Below are 27,778 nucleotides of genomic sequence, written 5' to 3'. Positions count from 1 at the left end.
CTACTTTTTGTTGTTGCTGTGACTGTGTCTCACTGTGTATCTGGTTACCTGGAACTCACTTTATTGACCAGGCTGTGCTTGAACTCAGAGAGGTCAAGTTCTGCTTGTGACTGTCTCCAGATTGCTGGAATTAAAACCATTAAATTTGCATTTTTAATTTATCCAAAACTGAAAATGTTGTTTTTACATCTAGTAAAATGATAAACAAAATTTTAAAAGGATTTTCCTAGCAAAAAGGAACCCTGAGAATATATATATATATATATATATGTTAGGTGACATACATGCTTTTTATAATGTGAGTCATAGCTATCCACAAAAGGTGATGATTAGAAAATGATGTGGGAGTCTTTTGTTACTCATGAGGCCTAACTTCAGTGTTGGCCAACTTTCAAGATTCTATATCTGTCTGTCTCTCTTTGTGTCTCTCTGTCTCTGTCTGTCTCTCTGTGTGTCTCTCTCTTGCGCGCATAGGCGCTTGCACACACAAACACACACACACACACACACTCATAAACACACATAGCTTCCTCCTGCCCAAACACAGACAAAAACTTGGAAGGCAAGCATAGCACCAAACCCAGATACAGGGGTCATAAAGAGAAGAGGCACACGTTAACCAGAGGAGAGAACCATGCATGTGCCTTCAACTCTGGGGAGTTTTAATAGGGTGATAGATTTTTATAGATAGAATGTCCCAAAGACATGTCCATGCAATGCACAGGGCCTTCCAAACTGGATAAAGATTTCAAGAAGAACACATATTTGCCAATGACTATTTTCCACAAATTTCTTCCAAATTTAAAAACCTTTAATCTTTAAGAAATGCTGTCTCTTTAGCTAGTATATAAGGAATTTTAGATATGGATATCTGCATAGACACTGAGCTACAAAGAAGCTATAAGAGCACATGTCTATGTTGTTTCAACACATTGCTCCTACAGTATGTATTTTTAAAAAATAATTGAATACTTGGAGTCTTTTAAAGGATTAAACTTTTACTTTAAAAATGCTGGGTGGTGGTGGCACACAACTTTAATTCCAACACTTGGGAGGCAGAGGCAGGCAGATCTCTGTGAGTTTGGGGCCAGCCTGGTCTCCAAAGCAAGTTCCAGGAAAGGTGCAAAGCTACACAGAGAAACCCTGTCTTGAAAAACCAAAAGAAAAAAAATGTAGAACTTGTCAACCAATATATTTATAACTTGCACTGTGTGTTAGATGCTTTTAAAATTCTTTTCTAAAATATAACAAGTATCCTAAAATGCATGACTAAAATTGTTCTAATAATCCAGTTTTGAAAGTTCCTATGAATATTGATAATGGAAATACTAAATGAGAGAGAGAAAGAGAGAGAGAGGTAAAGGAAACTAAAGACATAGATGTTCAATGTTTTTATTACTACCTAATTAAATCACCTTTGCATATTCCCATATCCATGTGTACACTGAATTCATATTGTTCAGAACACATTTATATTAAATTCAATAACTGAATTAATAATTATTTATACATATTTAATCCATATAACATGCATATACAAATAATTAGAGAATTACATTTAAACTCATTCAATTAGAATTCCACTTGGAATGATGCTTATTTTACTGCCAAGAGATAAAAATTTCCCCGTGAAGGATGAAAGAGGTATAATTATGAGATTAGCACACTACTATTCCTGTCGGATGAGAATAGTCATTGTGAATCTGTAGATCCAATCCTCTTAATAGATGCTTTTGTATATAGTCAATGCCCCATTGACTTAACTGAAACACACAAGGGTCATGTTATTATGCAGATTACCTCATCAGATATCCAACACTGGGGTGCATGAGAGCACTGGAGGAAACCCATTGGTGGTCCCACCTCATTTACTCTCTGTGACCCGTTGTTTTCAATGGTTCTCCATCAAAAATTAGCTCAGCTGGGAGAAGCATGGGTTTAGAGATCATTGGGTACTCACACAAACACCATATTTAGTGAGAGGTAATTGCTGGTGATTTAGTTCCTGTTACGTGCTCCTCCAACTCAGAAATTTGATGTAATAGAAAGCTATTGATAAGGTTAAAGGGAACCTTCATTCAACATTTATTTCCACTCACCCTGAATTCTACTCTGTTTTAATGCAATCAATCATTGAGACTCAGGAATGAATTATGCCAATTCTAAGTGATTTTTCAGATAACCCAGAATTACCTTCAATTTTTTAATGTACAATTGATTCAAGCCATAGTCATTTCTTAAAGGTCGAAAATTTGAATACAAGCATAAAAAGGAAAGCAACTTTGAAATGTTGTCAAGACTGTAAATAATTGCTCAAACTTTTTGATGTATTTTTTAATTAACATTCATAATCACATAGGTAAGAAAACCTTTGAGTTTAAAATTTAATTTAAAAGCCAAGCTGTTTTAGCAAAGGATGGGCATATTTTACTCCTAAACATCCTCTGAGAATCACACTTAAGTTTTAATAAACACCCTTCTCATTGTGCTGCTGTGAGTTTCATTTTGCATAGAATGACCTTGGTTTAGGATATGAGAGTTGGTTGTTAAACTTACAGCTTGCTATCAAGGTGCACATCAACACTTGCAAAATAATCCCTATCGATATATTTCTCATTCAAGCAGCATGTGTTTTCAGTGGCCATACTAATATCTAGGACATCAAAGAAGGACATATGCAAAACAGGTCTCTCATTTCTTGTTCTAAGGAGATTCTATGGAATGGATTTGCTTTGTTGGGTAGTGGATTGTGAGCTGTCCTCTCCAACAATTCATACCAGCTGCCAACATCTCCCACATAGACCAAATGTCTTCACTTGAAACAAAAACACCTTTCCATAGAGCTAGCCAAATGCAGATTAAGCTTGTTTTGTTCATCCTACATGAGAATATAGGAAGATATATAAATAGTTGCTATCGTTTGAACTCAACATTCATCTATTTTAAATAAATACATACTAACAGGTTTAGCACATGCAATTTCATGCTAGTCATTATTGGCTCAGAATTGATTCAAATAATCAGAAAACTGCGAAGGAAAGAACAATGCTCAAATAAAGAAACTGAATAGATCAACTTAGAGATAGTTTCTAAAATATTCTTTGGTTTTTATTTAATTTATTTTATCCTGTTCTGACAGCTTCAACTCATGACACAGGAGACATAGTTTGGCTTTGTCCTCCTGTAGTCCATTTGCCACTGTGACTAGACGGGCTCAATGTTTTTGCTGGAACGTAATTCATCTTCATTGTTTCCGTGCTGACAGGATGGAACCTGCTTACAAATTTTACAGCTAGCAATACTTTTTATTGTTGTTCTGAAAGGGCTCCTGAGGGCTTTCTATTTTATTTTTAGGAACATTCTGAATTTTTTTCCCCTTTATGCTATACTTTTCACTATTATGAGTGATGACCCTGGAATTCTAGGGAGGGAAAAAATAACCAACACCCACCAAACTCCGTGACTGTCATAAGTGTTAATGCAATCTTCCAGTTCTTTGATTGATTGCAGGTGCTACATTTTAACTATGTTATAGTTAATGAAGAATATCAACAGCCCTGGTGGAATACTGACATTCCTTCAAACTAAAAGATGTTCAGTGTGTCTCAAATGTCTTTCAAGGAAATAAAGAAGGACAAAATAAGGAGCCATTTTTCTGTACTTGTGGATATTAAATTATTACCTTAAGCAAATGAAATCAAGTCAATTTTAAAACATAACTATGAAATATATCATTCTACTCAAAAGAGCCCCTCTTCCTTTCAATGCTTTATTTTACTCCTTTAAAATTCCTTAAACCTGATTATAATTGAGCATATGGAAAAGAGAGGCCCAAAAAGAAATATGAAGGTGAATGTGGGTTTCATCAACATAAGAACTTCTATTTATAAATCATCTTGTGAAAGGTCACTTATCTCATATGAAAGACAGCATAGACAACCCAAAAAACACATCCTGTAACAGGAGGGACAATGGCCGCCATTGGGAGAAGCCCAGGGTTACATGAACATAGCAGATTATGTCAATGTCAAAAACAAAGCTTCCAGAGAGCTGCATTGCACTTGTGTGTAATTGCAAATTCAGTCTAAAGCAGCAAACATGTTGCATATTCTTAAAAAGCGGTTTTTCATATGTGTTTATTGCTGTTTTTAAAATTAGTTTTTATAATAGTATAGTGCAGAAACGTACCTGTTTTAAAATAGCTTTTAAATTTGAAAAAGACCCTTCCTCACACAAAAGCTGTTAATAGTTGGCTTCTATTCCTCAATCATGAGGTGTTTATTTGTTGTTGTTACTTCTCTGTAACGATAGCTACATATTGGCAAGTAACCTAGGGCTAACAATTTTAAGTAGTTTATTTCTAGAGAAAGGAACATAAAAATGCAGAAAATAATTGCATTCTCTCCAAGGTGCTATATTGAAACAAAAGTGATCATGTTTTCAACATTTACTATAACTGATATTTTCTTGTAATTAGTTTTGTTTAAATTAAAATTATGAATAATTTACTGCTTATTGGATTAGAGAAATGATAAAGTTACATGAAAGTATTATTCTATGATCATAAACCTAAACTGAATCCTGGTAAGCAATTTAATTGTGTTGCTTTCATTGTATAAAATTTTAATTTTAATTAGAATTATAATTCTTGTTGTATTGCTCAGAGTATATTACTGATTAACATTTTTTATGATAGATTCAGAAGCATCATGGTTATTCCATTTACTACAGCAATTAAAATTTCAAAACTTGTGAGCTTTCTGTATCAATAAACTTATTAAAGAATATTGAGAAATGTCATACAGAACATATGATATTGAATACATATGAAATACAAGCTGTAGTATCCAAATAGATTGTGTGTCCTATACTGAGGTTGTTTATAGATATCTAAGTGTAAGTTTTCTGTTTTCAGTTGTACAATATTGTTATGAAGATATACAAATAGGTCTTAATCAAAGCATATCCTCAGTGATGTAATGAACATCCATCATGTGATAATTGTTATTCTTCATGGGAGAGAGTTAAAGCAGCTATGCAAGAAGATTAATCCTGTGAGGCTGAATCTATGTGCAATTTGTCGCGAATGAAATTTAACACATAGTCAGATGTCTATACAGCAATGTGTAATTCTTCCTTTGTCTAGAAAAGGTGTAAGGGTGCTAGAAGAGATATGAGATCTTGGTGTTATCATCGGCTAAAAAAGAACAACCTAAATAATTATTTGATACATTATATCATTCATTTTACTGTTATTTGTTGCAATGGACAATGAACTTCCTGTCTATACCTAGGATAGAGGAGAATTTTCTTTTCCTTTTTGTCTGCCAAAAATTTTCTCTATTTTATCCTGTTGGAATTTTCTGGTTCAGAAACTTTTTTCACCCACTATCTCAATTATTCCTCTAACTTTTCTAATTCCACTTGCCTAACAGAAACACTGTCCATACTTTTATTTCTCTTTCACAGTATTAGTCATTCACCAAGACAATTGTGAACTACCATTTTAATGAAATGATGAGTCTTTTCATTCCCTTTGAAATTCTGGTCATTCTTTGTGTAGAATGCTGGTCATATCTTGCATTTTTAAATTGTTATTCTTTTTTCTTCTGAGAGGTCAAAAAGACTGTAATATCAAACGTGTCTCCTAAACATGCTTTTGAATATTTTTTTCTCCTGTACACTGAGAGGAAGGGGTAGTAAGGTACACTTCAAGTGCATCACCATTCTGTACTCCATCCCTACCAGCACTAGCCCAGAGAGCTTCAAGGATTACATGTAACTGTCCATCTTCAAATAAATGATAAATAATAATAATAATAATAATAATAATACTGCCACCAGATAAGTGCCAGGGAAATTTTGTAGGATACATAGTTCTTGCCCAAAAAAGCTTTCTGTCATATAGTAGATGCTTGGCATATATTTGTTCAGTGGAGAAGAAGTGGACACTAGAAAAGTAATAACCACAGTGTGGTTTTTAGGAAATTGTCCTTTTGGGAAATGGTCCACATTTTGGTACGGTCCTATTGATTCTGAGTCTGTTCTGTCCCTGTCTTACCTTAAAAATGATATTCACATTGTAGATCTCTCTGTGTGTCTCTGTATCTCTCTCTGTCTGACTTTCTGTCTCTCTATCTCTCTGTCTCTGTCTTTCTGTTGTGCACAGACATGTGTGTGTGTGTGTGTGTGTGTGTGTGTGTGTGTGTGTGTGTGTATTTCATAAAAGTAAAACAGACTGGAAGTAGTAAATTAGTAGGATAAATAAGTCAAAGCCATATAACAATATAATATAGAAAAAGTAATGTGAGTCTAGGTAATGATATAGAATAATGATGAAGACAATAAGCTCCGGAAATCAAATGCAGGATTTGGAAAAGGAAATATTCTGTAGGAACTGATGGCTTTATCAAAGGCTGAAAAATGTGGGCTCTTAAAAGCACAGTTTTTACACTAACCTTTAAAATACAAGGATTCTATGCAGGTGCTTCAGGGATACTGTAAGACTTAATTGGTATTTGAGTTTTAAATGTTTCATATGGTTTTAAGGCTTTAACTTTAAATGTAGTCAGACATCAGAATTTCAAGTAATCAATACACTGAAAAGCTCTAAAAACCTTAAGTTTTGTTCTGGTTTTATAAAATATTTTAATTTTTAATACATAGAAAACATTTATTCTATTAAGTCCACTTTATCTATAGTATATGCTGATTTACCCCCTTTTTTCATTTACTAAACAATTTTTACTACGTAAAATATTTGTAAATGCCTAACTTGAGTATGGTTGGGTTCACACACCAATGGGCTTGTTTTTAGTTGGAGGCAACATGGATTTGGAGTCTATGTATCTATTGACATTTTTCTCATGGGAATAGTACAGGAGGTATATAGTCAATTCTCATTACTTTCGGTAGTTAGATTCTATAAACTCACAAAGAACACCAACTTAGCAAATGCTAAATCATTACTCTTTCAGGAAATACAAGGTTAGGATCCTTTGAGCCTCTGCTCACAATATTTTTATCAAAGAATCAATATATAAGCTTGTTTTATGTGTTTGGTGGTTAAAGGCACCTTATTTAATATATACTGTTGATTCATTAGCATTGAACTCAGAGGCCAAAAGCCTTATAACTCAAGTCGGAACAAAGCTGCCTTAACACCATTGTCTTTTCTGTAACACACTCCACAGCATTCTTTCAAGGGAGAAAATTCCACAGTATTCCAGCCCAACCCACAGTAACCAAATAAAAATAACTGTCCCAACAAAAAAGCACAGGTATGCAAATAAACAAATGGACAAATTAATGAATAAATAAGTAAATAAATAAAAAGACTGTTTAAAATCTGAGAAATGTGCTTTTTAGAATGTAAAAAAGCAGTTTCACAAATGCAGAAAATGTTAACTTCAGATGTAAACAACATACATTGTTCTTTTGTGAATGATCCTGTCCCTTAATGTGTACAAAGTAAGAATAGTTGCTATTATGATTGTTATTGTTATTATTATTTGGGTGAAAATTTTTACCACATAGATGAATTTTCAAATATAGAGTTGTGTGTAAGGGAATCAACCACACTTGTTTTTCAGTTAACCATAGAGATTAGACATGAAGACAGGGTCTGCTTAACTTAAAGTGTTACTCCAGTGAGCAGTTTAAAAATAGTCCTATCTGGGCCGGGCGGTGGTGGCGCACGCCTTTAATCCCAGCACTCGGGAGGCAGAGGCAGGCGGATCTCTGTGAGTTCGAGGCCAGCCTGGGCTACCAAGTGAGTTCCAGGAAAGGCGCAAAGCTACACAGAGAAACCCTGTCTCGGAAAAACCAAAAAAAAAAAAAAAAAAAAAATAGTCCTATCTGAACACATGCTGCTAGACTGACTGGTAAAATATGCTTCACCCTGTCCCATAGTCTTGTCACTGTTGTATATCTTGTGGAGAGAGCCCTAGGGAGCTGCAGGTCTTGTTGGAAAGAGGGATTCTCAGGCCTCACCACACTGAGCCATTTTGATAGCCCCGTTAGTTTTTGAGACATGATCTCTCAGTGAACCTAGAGCTTGTCAATGAAGCTAGTCTGGATGGCCAGCAGGCCTCTGTCTCCCTTGCTCATGCCACTGCAAGTAGGTATTTTTATGTTGGTGCTGGGATTTGACCTCAGGTCCTAACGCATGCCCAGTCAGCTTTCTATGTGCCAAGCCACGTCCTCAGCTCAATGCCTTTAGATTTCACTTTGCCTTTTAAAAACAGTTTCCTTAAGCATGACAAAAAGTCTTTCATAGTGCTGAAAAGAAATCTTACAAAAATAGGAAAGAAACTGATATTTAAACTTATCTTTTACAGGAATTTTGAGGAGAGAGATTAGTTAAAATAAGAGTAAAGACAATAAAATCCTCTGAGACCAGTGAAGTGCATGTTTATGAATGAAGTAAATGAGAATAAGTGAAAAGAGAAATGATATTTTGTGTTCTTAAAATATCACCCAAGTGTACTGAAAGCATTTTTTGTTTGTTTCTAGATTAACAAGAAGTGCTGACAAAAGAGTTTTCTGTCTTACCAGACTGTTTAGCCACCCAGAGATTGAATTGTGCCAGGTGGAATTTTTCCAAACATGCAATATTTACAATTCTCTATTTACTAGTTCCTGGACACAGTCAGATAAAAGCACAGTGGCAAAAGCTTCTATCTTCCACATTAAAAAAAAAAGCATGTATATATCAGAGACAAAATTTCAGACAACCTCAAACTGATACCAGGTTCACACACAGAAAACATTGCACTGTGTTTGTGCAAAAATTAAAATATGCCTTTGCATTAAATAAGTATGAAAATTATAATTTAATTTAGATTGTCAAATAAAAATTGAAAATTTTACTAGATGTAACAAGAAAGTATCAATTAAAACAAAAAAGTGGAAAAGAATGAGTATGTATGTACATAAACAATCAATTTTATGGACACAAATACCTTATTTTAGGAAATAACCTTAGATTATGTTAAAAATCAGACTTGAGTAAAAAGTGGTAAAGAAAGAGCGCATCAATAGCACCGTATGTTGTTTTATTTTCAACACTCATCCATACACTGTGGGAAGTTGTCAAAGTTGATGTATGTACTGTCTACCTCCCCGCAGCAAAGAACCTCTCTTAAACTCTGCTTTTTAAGTATGCTCTTGAAGTTCAGGCATTAATATTTTTATTTTCAACTGTTCCTGCCTCCAAGGTTTTATAACACTATCGATTACAGTGCCAGCAAATCATTATGTTTTTTAAGGACCTCTCTCTTTCTACCAGTATGTAAGTGCCATTGCTGAAAAAATAAATATATATATTTTAAGAAAACCATTCTTAGATCACATAAAAAAAATCAAAAGAAGGGAAGGTAAAAGGAAGGTATTTCATTGAATCTTAGATCGATAATATTTGACCTTATCCAGCATTTAATTGATTGGCTCTTCAAATCTGTAAAATGGAGGATTACACTCCTGGTTATAGAGGCGGTTTTACAGCCTGTATGTACACTTGTATTGATCAAAGCTGTATTAGGTCATAGTTATCATTTCACAGATAGGTCAGAATGGAAGAATTATTCACTTATTTTTCCTCAGAGCTGTGATCCATCTGGAAGTTGCCAGATGTTTGTGACAATGAATGTCTTATTTTAGAATTGTGAGCTCCCCTGAATACTTTCTGCAACTATTTGTACCATATATTATAGAGGACCAGTAACTAAATAGCTTGTTTTCTCAACTAAATATTTATATCTCCTTAGAAATAGTATGTGAAGCCTTAACTCTCTGTGTGGTTATAATTGGAAAGACTCACTCTAAAGAAAGAATTAAAATTAAATCATGTCCTAAAGGAGGGGCACCAGCCAAGAAGAGACAGCAGAAACTCACTTGCCCTCTGTCTCTGCCTGTGAAGAGAAAGACATTTCTGTGAGCACGCAGATGGATAGTGGTTGTCTGTAAGGTATTAGAACAGTGTCAGGATGAAACTTACCTGTCTTCACCTTCGTCTTAGAACTCTCAGCTTCCAGGAATATGAGACATGAGCATGCATGGTTTAAGCGCCACATTAGCTGTGCTGATATGTTAGGACTATAAGATTCAGAAAATACAGTTATATAGAGTTTATAAAAAGTCAAAAGCATTCCAAACAAACATCAAGATGGTTTACACAGTAACAAAGATTAGCTGTTTATCTGGTATTAAAGCGAAGGAATTTTCTGGAGAATGTTACATTGTATAAAACTAAGTATAATTTAAGAGGAAAGATATAAATGCAATATAATATAGGAATGTGTGATGCAAACTCAACTTATATTTTGATTTTGAGGAGTAGTAACCTGTAGAGCACTCATATTGAGAAGATGTAGCTTAGAGTGCTATGCGGTAGCTGTTTTGGCCTTTATAATATTATTCATATACATTAATAGCTTCAAAATTCAATTTCTCAAGTGAAATATCTAGGAAATAATATTTAAAGGTTTTGACATAGGAATTAAACGAGGCCATCTGAACCACCTGAGCTCAGTGCTAGAACAGAATTGTCACTCCCAAGAGTTTGGAGATCTGAAATTCTGTTATCATTGTCATTATTTCATAAAAATTCACCAGATTAAAGAAAACACTATATTTTTCTTTAAAGATAAATGAACTATTCCTGCTTCTTCCTTCACTGATTACCTGAATTAAAGGGATCATGAGTCACTAAATACAAAAATAGCTTCATGGCTGGTGACGTTTGGCATTGTTTGCAGTGGGAGAATTCTTCCATGAAAGCTCTAACTAGGCGCAGCCAAGTTCCTTTGCAGGATAGCTTCCATAGCAAGCCTATTATCTTCTAAATCTCTTTAAATGAATTTACTCAAGACACACGGAGCCTGCTGGGCATATATATCAACTTTGACTTAAGTTGTCAAAGACAATAACTCTGACACCTAAATGATGAGGTTGTAGACAGGATGTGGTGGACGCATAGATGAGAGAGATTAGCATAGGGTCAGCTCTGATCAAGTTCCTTACAGAGCATCAGTGCTGACAACACCGTTGTTAATTTCCATCACTATTAATATCAGAATGGCTGCCCTGTGGGTTACACAGTCCACCATCTTGGATATATACAGCTGCCTCATTATCTTTGTAACAATGCACAAGAGGCAAGGTTAGCAATGCTGCTTGGCATGAAGAAAAACATTTTGTTTTTCCTTTGATAATTTGCTGACTCTCCTGAAGAGTGTAACCATTCTTAAAGGAGCCACGATTAAAGTCCAGTGAGAAGAGAGGTATGCAGAGAAGAATGACATAATCTGAAAAGCACCCGAAGATTCATTTTGATGCAGCTAGAAATGTGGGTTAGAAAACATGACTGGAATAGACTACTTCAGAGGTTCTTCCTTTAATTTAGACAGGAAATGAAGTGAAGTGAACATGTAGGAAGAACCAGGACATATAATATTTTTTTTTAATTAGAAATTTCTTCTGAATATACACTTCAGGAGATAAAATACAATGAAGTTAGTTAAATTAGGTGAAAAGATCCTCTTGTTGAACCCCTTGCAACCACATAAAATATTCAGCTTCCGGAAGCTCCTCTCCCCTAGCTTGTCCCTAGTCTCTCTCTTCCCCTTCCTTCTTTGATCTATATAACGGATGGCCCTTATACCATTCCCTAAGTTGTAATACAGGTATTGGAGATTACCATCAGCAACACTATGCCCAATAGCTGCAGAAGCCATTGTATTCTCATCAGCTATTTTGATGATGCTAGCACATGCCAGGACTGTAGGAACTCCTGTTGTGCAAAGAGCTCTCCAATTGCCCCATGATTTACCAAAGCTATGGTATATTTTCTGAATCTCCTAAAGCAAAGCACTATTGTCAGATGCTAAAGTAGGAGGCAATCTCCTCTCCCCCGCCCCATGCATTGTGCATAGCCATTTGTGCTTAGCATAGCAAATATGCCGCAGCAGTAATGTGCCATCAACAAGATGATGAAATATGAAACAGAGGAGAACAAAGTAGAAAATGTAGGTTTATGTTAAAATCATTCTTGCCCTAAAGCAACCAAGGCTTGTCTTCATAAACTTGTTTATGTACTTGCTGAAGCTCTGAGGGTCAAGGCTTTCCTTTTGAAGGTTCTGAAGGGAAAGCTTCCCCAGTGGAGATGTTGCAGCTGTGAAGGAAAAATCTTTCCTGATGGACATTATTGCAGATCTGAGGGAAGAGGTTCCCCTGATGGAAGTGTTACAGCTGTGAGCAGGAAAGGTACCTGCACAACAAACCTCACACAAGGGATTTATTGGGAGAGACACAAGAGGAAGGTGGCTGCCTCTGCTAAGGCAAGAAGCAGCAGAGAACTGAGCAGAAGGTAGGCTTTATAGAGTTTCTTGTGGGGTGGTGGTCGAGCTTTCCAAATTGGCATGGGATTGGTGAGATTTTTGTGGCTTAATTTGAGGGCAAGCTCAGAGATAGGTGTTTTTTGTTTGTTTGTTTGTTTATTTGTTTTTTGTTTTTTTGCCCTGCTTGGAGGCAAGTCAAGGCCAAAACATTCTTTCCTTGGCTTTTTTACTCTACACAGGGATTGGTGAGTTTTGAGGCTCAATGATTGCTGAGTTTTTGTTGGTTTTCAAACCTGGAAGTGGGCTAAGACTCATGCTTTACTTGCTGGCTGCTATAGGATAAATTTTTGCCCATCTATTTGACCTTGCTTGTATAGGTATCCAGTTCCTATCTTGCTAAGACTTTATGTTTTCCACAATTCTGCCATTTGAGCATTCTGAGGAATAAAGGAACTTGTAATCCCAGGAGCTAATATTGTAGATAGTTCTTAAGTGCAGATGTATTTGTCATCTACTTTTCGGATTTCATTTATATCTGAGACGTGTGTGTATGTGGATAACTTAAATCCCAGCCTGAAACTTCTGCTGAAGAGGAAGAAAGGGGACTGTGTGTTAGGAAATGTGAGAGCCACAGAAGGGGGAACACAGATGAGAGGAAAGGAATGCAGTTGTTCACAGGGTAGAGAACATGGCCTTGAGAAAATATTCTAATCCAATGGGAAGTTGTTGATTCACAGGATGACATGGAAGTAGGGCCTATTATGCATTTGTTTAAATCAGTGGAGTTTAGTATCAAAAAGCAAGGGAATTTGTCAGTGTGTAAGCACTATAAAGATAAAACACTAGATTAAGGCAAACATTATTTTTGCTGTTGAAGTTTATTTCTTGAGTTTTTTTGTGCTAACATGGGATAGCTATTGAACACTTCCACACTGGAGGGAGTCTACAGAAGGAGACAGAATTTATTGTAAAGTTCTGAGTTCTGTGGAGATTTTTGCTGACAAACAAACAACAGTAGTATGGTGAGCAAGAAAAAAATATCAGGATGTGAAAACTCACAGTAAAAGAAAACAGGGTAACAATTAGAAAGAGAAGAGTAGATATTGTGTTTTTCTGAAGGAATAAGAAAGGAGTTTCTGCAAGGGCGTGGGGCAGGCCTTCAAGATTTTCTGTTAACTATCAAGTGGCATTTGCCAACAAAACAGTGGTTAGACCTGGACTGAGGCCTAAGGTAAGCTACCAGGTTGAAGTGTCCCAAGAGTCAATAAGCAATGATTAAAGGAATTGTTAAACAATGGCCTGGGTCAAGTTGAGGTTGAACAGCACAGACTAGTAGAAGAACCTGTCAGCAATGCTTTCTGAGATGCTAGAAAAGAACTGGCAGCTCAGAAGAGAGAAAAAGAAAGAGGAGAGGGACAGTGTTTTGCACAGTGGAGAATTAGCAGGGTGGGCATGGCTTAAAGCCTACTATCAGCTCTGTGGCCTAGCAAGAAGCCACTGAAACGTCTGACCAGAGGGGAAAGATTGGCCAGGAAGAAAATGGAGCCAGAGAAGGATTAGTACAGAGGAAGTAGGAAGGGCTGAGATACTACATGTTTAGCTTTTGTTGAAGAATATTCTCAGTGAGCACAGGCAGAAAGAAACAATGAATTTACTTTCCAGGTGATTTCAGAAGCAAGTTTTTGGGGAGTGGTTCAATTCTGAGTGATTGATTCCTTTCTTTCTTATTCTGACACTTGTTTTGATTTCTAATTTGTAGTCTGTTCAATAGCTGAAGGCCTGAACCGTTTCTCCATCTTAAGTACACTAAATGATAAGGGAATTGTGCTGCTATGGATATGTTTTTAACCTAAACAGAGCAACTCAATGAAATGATTAAAATTCAAGAAGTAAATGCAGCTCACTCTTGCATTCTGTTTGCGCATTACATATGTTCAGAAACAAGAACACATTAACATGCACTTGGTATGCAATTGAAAGTGAGATTTAATATATTTTTCTTCAGAGACATTCTTAAATTTTCCTTGCTAGGTAAATTTTATGCCAGTGTATAAAAATTATATAGCAGGCTATAACTTATAATTGTAATACAAGGTGCATGTTTAGTTATAAAAATGTATACTTTTGTGGCAAAGTCCCTCGGGGTTTGAGAGAATTAAAACATGCTTGTAATTCTAAATTTGATAAAATAAAATGAGTTTATTGTGGTGAGATTAACATGTTTGTTTTCACTCTTGTTGCCTTTTTCACAAAGGCTTGTTGACTGCATTCCCTTTCTCTAAAATTAATAAAAAAAAAATTGCAGCTTTTGTGATCTGTGCCTTTCTACACCTAGGGGAACAACTGGAATCCATGGGGATTCATTTTACAGAGGTGTGAAATGCCAGCTGGATTCCCTGTCACAGCCAGCTGGGGATAGGACTGAGACTAGAATCAAAGACAAGGGATTCCAACCAGTGCTTTCTGAACACCGAAACTTTGCTGTCTACCTTATCAAGGGAAGGATTGTAGAATGACACTTCTCTTTCCTGAATTTCCATGGGTATTTTCCAGAAAACCCTCACTTTGTCAATAGATGGGCCACTGAAGTACTGATGATTTCATTAAACTACTATGATTTGTAGACTTATACACTAGTGAGAAACTTCATTATTGACTAATTAAGGGTGTCTGTGTGAATCTTATGGATGTGTTTGTGTATGATGTTGCTGTGGGATATTGTCCTGTATGCTGTGAATATGTGTTGCTCTGATTGGTTGGTAAATAAAACATTGATTGACCAGTAGCCAGACAGGAAGAATAGGTGGGGCAAACAGACAAAGAGAATTCTGGGGAGAGGAAGGATGAGTCAGGAGTCACTAGACAGACACAGAGGAAGCAAGATGTCAAAGCAAAACTGAGAAAAGGTACCAAGCAACGTGGCTAAATATAGATAAGAATTATGGGTTAATTTATGTGTAAGTGCTAGTCAGTAATAAGCCTGAGCTAATGGTTGAGCAGTTATAATTAATATAAGCCTCTGTGTCTTTACTTGAGGGACATGAGTGAGAGAGTTTTGTCCTGACCACTGGCCAGCTAGGATACAGGGAAACTTCCAACTACATGATATATGTGTATATTGGTGCATTCACGGCATGGTAAAACTGGAGACCAGAAGGCAACCTGGTTAGTTCCAGTTCTCTTTCTTGTTTGTTAACTGTTGAGTATGCCAGTCAAGCTCTTCAGAGCTATTAGCTCTCAGGGAGTCTCCTATCTCCGATTCTCATGTCCTGAGATAGGAACCCTAGGATTACAGACATGTGCTACTGTCTTTATGTGAATTGGGTGCATTTGAACTTAGGCCCTCAAGATTACAAGTAAAAAGCTTTACTCATTGAAACATCTCCCAAGCCCAGAATGAAGACAACTATCTTCACTTTGCTTTCAGAATGAAGAGGAAAAAAAACCTGAAAATGTGAATTGCTTGTACATTCCAGTTTATTTCTGTAGCCGTGTTTCTAATGTCTCCCTGTGTACACACAAAACCTGCAGCAGAGATGTTTCTGCAGCCACAGAATTTCTCATCAAGAAGGAATGTTTGCCATGGTTGGGTGCTAATCATAGAAGATAACAGAAGACAAATGATGGCAAGGGGATTATAATTCTTGCTTTTTGGGGTCTTTTCCAGCAAACAAGAAATGCTTGCTGTTTTGTTCCTATTTCAAAGAAAGGAAATTGTGTCGTATTAATTAAATGCATTTGGCTTGGTTGTGTAAGTGTGACAAATAGAGATGTGCCAAACTGCTTGAAAATAATTTGGGTCATCAGCAAATCACTGTTCCTGCCAGTTTGCAGACAATTCCTAGTCTTTGTGGTTTGTCACATCTTTTTCCCATTAGCTGCTTAGTATCTGATAAGTGGAAGAGCACACTCATTTATTTCTTGCAAAATGATGCCCTGTCTAATCAGTAGTTTTTTTTTTCCTTCCTCCATGTTTTGTCTTGCAGAATGCACACTCTATTGCATTTGAGGAATTTCTCTCAAACAGTGTTACAGTTAAAAAGAGGAAAGAACTTTTCCTTTTAAGTTTGCCTATTCCGCTTCATTCTGATGAAATGACAATTGTGTTTAGATTAGCTCAGACTCGGTCTATGCTTCAAGACACATGAAGGGGTATTTATGACAGTGGACATTGCGATCTCTGTTGCTTTGACAGCAGGCAGCTTTCTTCCTCTCTGAATGCAGTCCAAGCCAGCCTTATGCTCTTTAGTTTACAGGAAATCCAGGGTAAACCTTTTATTTACAAACAAGGAATACTTGCCAAGACAGGATAAATAAAGTAACTGATTAATCAGCATGCAGTCTTCATCTTGAAGGGCCTCCTTGCCTGGTCCTTTTGAATGTTCAGGAGATTGGCCTTGTATAAGAGGGTTGTACTGTGGAAATATCTTTGATAGCTCCGTGATTGAGTCCATCATGCTTTGGATAGGGACGGGACTTGGTTTAAACAACCTTGCCTGATAGAACACAGTGTGTGCATGGATGGAAAAAAAATTACCTCATTATAGCTCAGTGCTGTTGCCCTTTGGAGTAAAATGAGAGAAAAGCTTGCTCTGGTACTTCTGCTGATAAAATTCTCTTTCTGGAATACAACCAAACTCCAGCATATATCATCTGAGAGAAATAAAGCAGTCAAAAAATCGTATTCCTAAAGAGGCCTGGAACATCTTGGCAACTGCTAAAGCAACACAAATAAGGAACAGTGCCCTACTAGCTCGACCCTTAAATTATGCAGCTGTTCATTACCCGAATTATACATCGCCGGCTGCCCTTTGGAAAAAGGCATGGAGCACAGAGCTGGAACAATCCCTGAATTATAGTACAATAAGAAAGACCTCCTAAAGTGTCACACACTTGTAGTGGAAGATAAGAAAGGCCAGCTTAAGTTCTTGGCATTTTAAAGAAGGCAATCAAGAAAGCCTTTGAATCCCTTAGTTTTCGTCCTCTGTAATTCATTTACATTTTTTTGTGTTAGTTAGACAAAGCATCCCATTCATGTGTCAGCAGGCCTGTGTCTATCTTCTTCTCAGGAGATGTGTATGCGTGTTTGGGTTTAAGCTGCACTGCATTTACAGATGGGACCCTTATGAAATTCTAATGACAGTAGCAGCAGGCTTACGGTTTTTACCAAGCTAAATATTTAGTATGTCAAAAAATAAAGACATCATACAAACATTGCCATCCTAGTGTTAAAGGGCAGCATTCTAAAATTAAATTTTGCCTCTTTTAATGTATTTTTCACTTTGAAAATTGTATTCCAAACTCATAGATTAGCTCGTGACATGAATTGCATGCTTGTTTCATTGTGTTGTGAAAGCATGGACTTTCTTTGAGTATACTATGGCATCATTGATTAAATTGGCACTCACTTGGTTGTATTAATATTTAGGTACACGTTTGAGCTGCTCCTAGATTCAGTCAAATTTTTTCTGTCCAGTAATAATCTTTGCACAAAATTTATGTGGTTACCAATATATCGTATCATTTATTTTTTAGTAGACAATGTTAGACATTATCTGGCTTAAAACAAAGATGATATTTGAGAGATGAGCAATCCTGAACTAAAAAAAATTATTTCCATGCTCATTTTTAATCTTCTAACCTGTTACTTCTGGCTTATGTGCCATTCTCTCTCACACTCTTCGCTTTCCAATGGAGGACAGTAGTCTGGAAGCCAGCCATCCCTGTAGCACACAAAGCTGGTAGGAAAAAGTGGGGGTGGGGGATTAAAGGGAAGATAGATTTGAACAAAGTGTGTTATGTACATGGGTGACATTTTCAAATAACAAAGCAAATTCAGAATCAGAAGTGCAGTTTCTTTTAATGTTGAAGCATGCACTTAAATGATATTGCGCTATCTTTGAAGTAGTGTTATTCAAATAGCCAAGGCTTAAAATCCTCAGAGTACTCTTTCAAGCTTCTAAAGGATCTGGAACATTCTGAGTTTGGATGTCTTTAATTTCTAAGTAGTACCCTGCAGAGGCTGGCCAGTAAACAAAGGTCATCTCGTACCTAAAAGCATCAGCAATGTTTATACATATACAGAACAAAGAGAAACAGGGTATTCTCTGCTCAAAGCTGTATTTTGTTGAGATTATGATTTCATTACATTTCTCCCTTCCCTTTCTTTTTTCCACAACCTCCAATATACCTCTCTGTGTTAGTTAAGGTTTCTATTTCTGTGAAGATACACCGTGATCATGGCAATGCTTATAAAGGAAAACACTTAACTGGGGCTGGCTTACAATTTCAGAACTTCAGTCCCTTACATCATGGCAGCACACGGGTGTGCAGGCAGACATGGTGCTGCAGAAGGAGCTGAGAGTTCTGCAGCTTGATCCACAGGCAGCAGAAGCAACTGTGTGCCACACCGGACGTAGCTTGAACATAGCAGACCTGTGTCCTCATAGTGACACACTTCCTCCATCAAGGCCACATATACTGAGACAAGGTCACACCTCCTATTAATGCCACTCCCCATGGGGACCTTTTTCTTTCAAACCACCACACCCTCCCTGCTTTCCTTCAAATTCATGGTTGCTTTTATAATTAGTTATTATTGCAAGGAAATATGTATATTAAATTATAAAAGACTGGCTCTGCTTGTCTCTCAGACCTTATCATCTTTATTGGCTCCAACATTTTCTAAGGATTAACCCTTCTCTTCTATCAGCACCTTGCTCTCGAATCTATAGAAAGCTGGCCACGGTAAGATCAAAGCAATTCACTCAGACCTGACATTTGAGTGTTTCCCACAGATAGAGGCCACAACACAGTGTGGATCCTTAAGAATCTCTGCGTTGAGATTAAGCTTCATTCCAGTCAGTTATGCATTTAACAGCTTTTAATAAAATATATTTCCTTTCTAAAAACAATGCCCTGTGCATGGCGTAGTAGCGCACGCCTTTAGTCCCAGCCCTCGGGAGGCAGAGCCAGGCAGAGTTCGAGGCCAGCCTGGACTACCGAGTAAGTTCCAGGAAAGGCGCAAAGCTACTCAGAGAAACCTTGTCTCGAAAAAACAAAACAAACAAACAAGCAAACAAATAAAATAAATAAATAAAAACAATGTCCTGCTTCTCTTTGAATGAATGAGGTCACTACTAATTAAAGCGCAGTCTTTCCCAGTGCAGGACAAAAGGGGAAAGATTCTTTCTTTTTTCTTTTCCATTTTGCAGCTTTATTGAAACTTCAATCTAACTGAGGTAGGCACTTGTCCTGTTACAGCTTGCAGCCAATACAGCAGCTAGCAAAGTGTATGTAAACATACACTTCCAGTGTGCATATTTATGTCTCCCCTGAGCACACTGGAGTTGCAAGCTCTCCTGCATTGTGCCTCTGTTCTGCCCTGACTATGGCCTCATTCTGGAGATTTATGGCCATCATTGTACAATAATCCTGTGCCTCTTTGTACAGGAGCAGTTCAGGAAAGCCAGCTCAGTGCAAGTATACATGTTGTATTCCACAGCTGCAGATACATAAGATGTTTGTTTTTCTCTGTGTTGCTTATGCAGTGACAATTTAAAAAAATCAGGGGTCTTTAGTTAGGCTGGTAGATCTTTCCTTTCCTTTCTTTTGCTTTCTCTCTTTCTTCCTTCCTTCCTTCATTTCTTTCTTTCTCTTTACCTCCCTCCTCCCTCCCTCTCTTCCTCCCTTCCATCTCTTCCTTCCCTTCTTCTTCCTTCTCCTCATTCTTCTTTTTTTCTTTTAATAAGAGCCGCTGGATTCCTTGGAGCTGGATTTACAAGAAGCCACCTGGCATGAATGATAAGAATTGAACTCAGGTCCTCTGAAATAGTAATATGAGCACTTAAGTGCTGAGCTATTTCTCCAGACCCATAATTGTTTTATTTACTATCTATCTAGTTATTTATTTATTTATTTATTATTTATTTATTTATTTATTCATTCATTCATTCATTCATTCATTCACTCACTCATTTATTTATTTAGAGACAGGATTTTTCTGTAGTGCTAGCTGGCCTGGATCTCACTTTGTGGTCCATGCTGGCCTCAATCTCAGAGATGCACCTGCCTCTGCCTCCTGAGTGCTGAGAATACAGGTGTGCACCACCACCACCTGGCTTGGTTGGTAGTTCTTGAACTCTAGTGTGAATGGAGTCACTTACTAGTTTGTTAAATGCAACATCAAGTTTAGGGGATCTAAGGTAAGACCTAGGCTCAGAGTTTTTAAAAATCTGCCAGGAAAAATAAGCCATTGCTCCAGATTCTGTACCACATAGTGCTTCACAAAAGAAAAACATGATCTGAAGTTTAGTTACCTTCATGTGAAATACTCTATCTCATCTACAATGGCCTCTTAGGTTGCCTGAGTATGCACTCTAATTTCTGATTTTTCAAAATACTTGAATATTATAATAGGAATGTAGAACTGACATCTGTTTTTATGCAAGGAAAACTATAGTCAGAACAAAACTGTGTTAAATAAATTCTCTTGGAATGAAAAGAAACACCACTCCAAAGATTTAGATTAAGCTTCGTTCCAGTCAGTTATGAATTTAACATCTTTTAGTAAAATTTATTTCCTTTTTAAAGACGATGCCCTGCTTTTCTTTGAATGAATGAAGTCATTATTAATTAAACTGCAGTCTTTTCCAGTATATGGACTTTATAATTACTACAAGCAGAAAATTTAGTAATCAAACAATATCCAGCAATTTAGATTTTGTGAAAATAATCATTATCTGCTTGCCAATGATTATTCATAGTAACTAGTTACTTGTTCAGATGGTCTTGAAAAGGTTAACTAAATGATTTGTATAATGAGGGATGTAGAGGTGACCATGACTAGAGTTTTAATGTAAGAATTTCCATGAAAGTGTTTCCATGAACTGCTCATCTATAAAGATACCTGTGAGAGTTCCTTGTTTGTTATAGACTCATCATGTGAATCACATGTGAATTATAAAATATAATGAAAACTATGATGTCTATAACATACATAGCTAGCATAATTTTATGGTACCAGTGATGCGTGGGGTCCAGCTTGGTCAAAATGCTGCTAAATGGTAGTATATGGCTGTACATTAGGAAGAACACTTTTATTAAAATGAAATACACTCATTTCGAGAATCGCCACCAACAGTGAAATAGCATATATTTGGCGGATTTTGAAATATATCTTCAAGAACATTCTTAGCTGTTATAATTGATTTATCACACTGCAAACAATAGGTAAACATAAAAAGAACTAAGTTTAATTTGTTATTAAAAATCTAGACAAGGTCTGTCAGTGTCTCACATCTTTTAGATTTATTCTAATCTCATTTGTTTAGGGCCATAAAAGCAAGTTGCAAAACAGAAAAAAAAATGTCATCATGAAAACAATCTCTTCAAGAAAACAAACAAATGAACAAACAAACAAACAAACAACCCACCATATCTCTCCTGTTCCCCAATTATATTTCTAAAAACTAAGAAAATTTGCTAGTTGCTCAGACAAGCTGATGATAAGAAAAAATAATTGATCCTCTGGATTTGCAAAATATGAGTTGCTCTTCACAACATAGATTTAATTTAATGTCTGCACAAATTAATTCCAAGGATTTGAAAATAGCATGACATCATCGCACAATTTATTTCCTAAGTCTCTATTTGAAGAAGATAGTGGAGAAGCTTTGCCTTGAGAAGGCATATCTTTCCTTTCCTCTTGCCTCCAATTCCCTGAATAGGGTGGTAAAGGAGGACCCTGGTGACAATGCATGGTTAAGCTTAGGGAACAATAGGTTTTAATAGGCATTGAGAGAACTCACTTCAAAGAGAATTAAAATTATACACCCAACGGCTGATGAAAATGAATAAAGAAAAGCACTTTTATATGATAGAAGGGATGAAGGAAACCAAAGAAATTAACTTGAGAAAGCCCATGTTGCTGTAAAATTCTTCTTGAAACATCTCCAAATGTGGATAGAACCCTCTATTTGCCATCCTGCTATTTGACTCAACTATAATTGTACATTCAATAAGATTAAAATTACAGCAAAATGAATGGTTCTATTTTGTTTGTTTCTTAATGTAGAATAAAGCAATGCATACAACTTAGCAAAAATACTATAACTGCAATATGGTGGATTTGCTTACCAAATTTATTCTGAGTGTCTCATTACACTTTAGATAAATTATACTAATGAACTGCAGCAGAATGTCTGTGATGTGAAAAGCAAGTGAAATACAACTTTTATAAAAAGAAAAAAAAAATCTAATGAGTTACATAGCCCACGATCCAGAGAACTGTGATTATCTAGGAGACAAGAGTTCAGTGAAGGAATGCAGATCTAGAAAGTTCACTTTAGTGTTGCCCTTGTGCCCTTCTTCTTATTACTATGAGAAATTGTGATGAATATTTCCCTGAGTCTGTTTCAACTCACTTACACAATCTTAAAATTGGTAAGTCTGTCTTTGTTAGGAATGAAACTTGTGTTTTTTCTCATTTCTGCTTCTACTTTTCTGCTTCTCTTTTATACTTCTACACTACGGTGTGTGTGAAGAACTCAAGTCTCCTGAAAGTAAACAATACTCATGTTTGCAGTAAAAGTTCTCATTAATAATCATATATCATCAGCTGCCAAGATTCTGACAGTGTTTCAAGTTACGGTTATTTGGAGTTGCTTTTCTGCCAATATGAAAATTGTTTTTGTGATATGTTTTATTGCTGCATCTTACAGTCTTCCCCACACCCTCCACCAAGGAACACTTCTGTTCTACAGAAACAATGGAAGCCTAAAAAGATAGAATGTTTTCATGTCAGAAAAATTAAAGTCATAAAGGAGATAGATTTCCAGAATTAAATTAGAATTGAACAAGTCAGTTATGTGTGCATCCATCAGTACAGTGGTCAGGATCTCATTTCCACAGAAGCAACTTAGCTCCAGGGCAGATAGAATTTCTAACACAGAGAAACCCCTACACATACCTTTCACAATGAATTATTCTGAGAAGACAAAGCATTCGATGCCATTTATAATAGCTTGAAAAAAGTACTCTTCGCCTTGAGAGTGCTGTTGAGTTTCCAAATTAACCTAAATAGGTAGAAAACAAAATATTAAAATACATCAGAATACACTGAATTTTTTTTTCTCACATATGATTTTTGTGTTGTGGCATTGAATCTTCACTACAATAAAATTAGTTAAAATACTTGTGACATTTTATTTGTGCTGAAATGTGGCGATATTTTATTTGTGCTTTGATAAATAAAGCTTGTCTGGAAATCAGGGGGAAAAGACCAGCCATTTTCAGTAAACAAAGTCAGGCAGCACACGACCTTAATCCAATCACTTAGCAGGCAGGGTATCTGTGTGTTCAAGGTCATACTAGGGAACAGAGCCAAGCATGGTGACACATGCCTTTAATTCCAGTAACAACCATAGAGACCTGGAGGTCTGTACAGACAGAAACTGACAAGGAAGTGAGGTAGATGGGCTAAGAGCCAATGAGAGGGCAGAAAAGCAAGGCAATAAAGGCATGGGTAGACAGGAACTAGCTCGCATTTGGAAGCTGCAGAGTTGGTGAGGTAAGGTTGGCTGGTGGCTTTTCCTGTTTCCCTGATCTCTAAGGCTTTCACCCCAATATTTGGCTCTGTGTTTTTTATTTAATAAGACCATTTAGAAATTTGTCTACAAATACTCATCTTAACTATTCATTTTTCAAAACTGTTTAAATTAGTGATATCACAACAAGTAATGTCTTTATATAGCATGTTAGTGTACAGATGCATGTGACATAAGAAGTATAATAATTTTGTCCCTTGCCTAAGGGAAATAAGAAAGAAAGATAAGCCAGCAGGGGGAAAAAAGAATGGAAACATCAAGTATTGGCTGTCTAATTAATGCACTAGATCATAGAAGGTTCACATGGAAAACATATTGTTTGTCAGTGTTAGGCTCCTTTGAACCCAGTGTAAGGTAAAATTCATCACTAATTTCAGCCATTCTTACACTTTCATTATTTATGTTTTTCAACTCTTTTGTCATGTTCTTATAAGAACATTGACCTTTGAAAGGCAGAATTTCTCTCAATAGATAATGCCAAAGATGTAGTTAATTAAATTTACTTTTGGAATCAATTTTCTCAAATCGAGACCACAGTGTCTTTTATTTGTTTTGTTTTATATATGCATATAATATAATATATAAAATATATAATATAATATAAGGTTTGTTGATGACTTTAATCTCAAAAATGCCTTGTAAAATTTGAAGTAATTTGAGAGTTCTCTAATAGCAAGGACTCAGAATTGAAAACCATTACTAGAAATTATTCTGAAGCTAAAATTTATTTTTCTTTCTGTGTGTTGAGAGGGTTTTTCTAACATTCAAATCAGGATGAGTTTCACTCAATGGGAATAGTTCAATATATGGAATCATAGGATTACAATCGAATATTTTAAGCCTTTAAAAGATCTAAGGCAAATGCCGGGCGGTGGTGGCGCACACCTTTAATCCCAGCACTCGGGAGGCAGAGGCAGGCAGATCTCTGTGAGTTCAAGGCTGGCCTGGACTACCAAGTGAGTTCCAAAGCTACACAGAGAAACCCTGTCTCGAAAAACCAAAAAAAAAAAAAAAAAAAAAAAAAAAAAAAAAAAAAAAAAAAAAAAATCTAAGGCAATAATGAAGGTTGAAGTCATGCTATACACCTGAAATAGTCCATAAAAATCTCAGTTACTCATGGATCCCCATGATAAGAGCTGAGATCTAGGGGTATATCAATACTGAATGGGCAATGAAATAATTAATTTTTCCCTACAAAACAACAACAACAACAAAGCATTATGCCAAATTAACTTTCAGGAAACAATTTTAGAGTCAAATTTCAGGAAAATTAAATTTCTAAAAATATGTAAATTGAATGCAAAGTCATAATTGTGTTTGAGCCTTACACTGGCTTGACCATCAAATTGATGCTACCAAGAATCACCAGGGAAGAGTAATTATCTAGATTTTTCCTGTGGGAATGCCTATTGCCTACGTGAGATTTTTTTTTTTTATTGTTAATTGGTGTAGGAAGACAGAGCCCATTGTAGGCTGCACAATTTTCTAATCAGGAAATCTGAAACAGTATGAGAGGAGGAGGTCAGCTAAGAGAAAACACCCAGGCAAACAAGGATGGCGGCACTCGTTTCTTTATGCTTCTAAGTTGAGTGGGATGTGACCAGCTTCATGGACCTGCCTTGAACGTCCCTCACTGGCTATAACTTGGAATTTTAAGCTAAATAAACCCTTTATCTAGAGGTGTTGTCAGAGCACAATGACAGAAAAATAAACTAGAAAAAATATAAGATATGTAAATATTTAATATTTTTAAATCATAATACTTTTTGTGTTTATAATGAAGTGATTTTCTATTCATTTTACATATTCCAAATATTGCTTTGCTGCGCTTACATTTTAATATGGTTTCATCACCATAATCATTATACTTATTATTTTGTATTTTACATATTCACACTATTTCTAAGTTCTTCTTTCAGGAATGGAAAATTCCCTAAGTAGAATAGGGTAGGCCATGGCCAACCAAAAAAAGATTATTTATTTATTCATTTCAATTGTTTAAAATAATATATATATATATACATATATACATACACACACACACACACACACATATATATATATATATATATATATATATGTATGTATATGTATATATATGTTGGTTTTTCAAGGGGTTTCTCTGTGTAGCTTTGTGCCTTTCCTGGATCTCGTTCTGTAGACCAGGCTAGCCTCGAACTCACAAAGATCTGCCTGCCTCTGCCTCCCAAGTGCTGGGATTAAAGGCATGTGCCACCACAGCCCGGCTATAATTTATATTTTTTAAAATGAAACTGTATGTTTATCTGTGAAGAGATCTGTGGACTTGGAATTATGATGAAAATAATCCTTATATGACACAAGAGACACTAATCTGGTCTTAGTTTGACAAAGCAATTAAAATATAGAATTTTTAACTGAGTTCCTGTGATAATTTAAATGTAATTAGCCCCCATAACCTCATAGAGAGTGACACTGTAAGTAGGTGTGGCTTTTTTGGAGTAGGTATGACCTTGTTGGAGGAAGTGTTTCACTATGGAAGTGGGCTTTGAGGCCTCATATATGGTCCAGCCACACCCAGTGACTCAGTTCATTCTTGAGGCCTATGAGATAAAGATCTAGGGCACTTGGCTACTTCTCCAGTACCATGTCTGCCTGCATGCCACAATGTCACACCATGATGATAATGGACTAAACCTCTGAAAATGTTAGCTAGCCAATTAAATATTTTACCTTTATAAGAGTTGCCATGGCCATGGTATCTCTTCTCAGTTATAGAAACAGGAACGAAGGCAGTTCCCCATTGGGATATGAAAGGAAAAATGAAGAAAAAGTATCATGTGTCACTAGTACAGCTTTTATCCTTCAAAATTTAGAGAACATATAAAGCTTTAAGTTGAATTTTAGCTTAATTGTCTTCAAATAACCTAGCTTAGTTGTTTCTCTATCTGCAAAGTTAAGACACCATTTAACTATCTGTTGGGGATTGTGCACCCTAGAAGGTTATTTGCCATTTTAAAGTCACATATTAAAAACACTTATATGTGTTTTTTAACACTTAATATTTAACACTTATTGTGTATTGAGAGCGTTACATTTCCAGAGTGTTATATCCTTTCTCACATTCAGTCTGAACTGCTGTAAAGTAATTGAAACAAGATAAATGTAGAGGATGGAATGAGAATGGCCCTGTGGCTCATGTGCTTGAATTTTTGGTTTCCAGCTGGGGGAGGTGGGAAGGGTTAAGTGGTGGAACCTTGCTGGAAGAGCAATGCCACTGAGGATATGATCTGAGGATTCTACAGTATTGCCAGTGTCACTCTTCCTCAAGATCTTGGATGAATATAAGCTCTCAGCTGTTCCTGCCACCATGCCTTTGTTCTGCCTTTATGGACTCTCACCCGCTGAAACTGTAAGCCAAAATTAAACACTTACCCTTAAAAGCTGCCTTGCTCATGAGTCTTGTCAAAGAAATAGAACAGTAACTAACACATCATACCCTGTCTACATTGAGGTTTTGCTCTTAGCACCACCAAATCTCACTCCAATTCCAGTAGTCCAAACATGTATCCTCCTTTAGCACTGTGCCACAGCATCATATGTTCTACAACTTGAAGCTTTTTTATAGGATCCTGGAAGCTACCACAAATTATTGCATGCATGCATTTTTAAATGGTGCTTTAATTTTACAAGTTAAAGGGATTTCAAAGTATACTCTAATTCCTGAGAGAAGAAAGTAAACAGATACCTATAGCAGCCTTCGCTGGTGCCTCTGACATCTTGGTTTGTTAGGAAGAGTTCATTTTATGATGTATTCATTACCACATATGACTGCTTATCTGTAGAAGAGGCTGC

General features: G+C 36.2%; 1 protein-coding gene and 1 long non-coding RNA gene across 5 annotated transcripts in view; one reads left to right on the top strand and one right to left on the bottom strand.

Moving 5' to 3' along the window:
- The window catches only part of Pcdh9 (protocadherin 9), an 883,393-nt gene that overhangs the window by 810,691 nt on the left and 44,924 nt on the right, over window positions 1–27,778 (top strand). The window lies entirely within an intron of this gene.
- On the bottom strand, window positions 19,672–26,776 carry LOC121832392 (uncharacterized). Its single transcript, XR_006076048.2, has 3 exons — window positions 26,657–26,776; window positions 23,308–23,413; window positions 19,672–20,129 (listed from the first exon to the last, which is right to left on the bottom strand). It is a non-coding gene; the product is annotated as an uncharacterized LOC121832392 (long non-coding RNA).

This window comes from Peromyscus maniculatus, chromosome 9 (assembly GCF_049852395.1).
Source record: "Peromyscus maniculatus bairdii isolate BWxNUB_F1_BW_parent chromosome 9, HU_Pman_BW_mat_3.1, whole genome shotgun sequence".
In the NCBI taxonomy this organism is placed as follows: Eukaryota; Metazoa; Chordata; class Mammalia; order Rodentia; family Cricetidae; genus Peromyscus; species Peromyscus maniculatus.
Note: the sequence above shows the minus strand (reverse complement) of the source record. Positions and strands in the feature narration are given on the sequence as shown.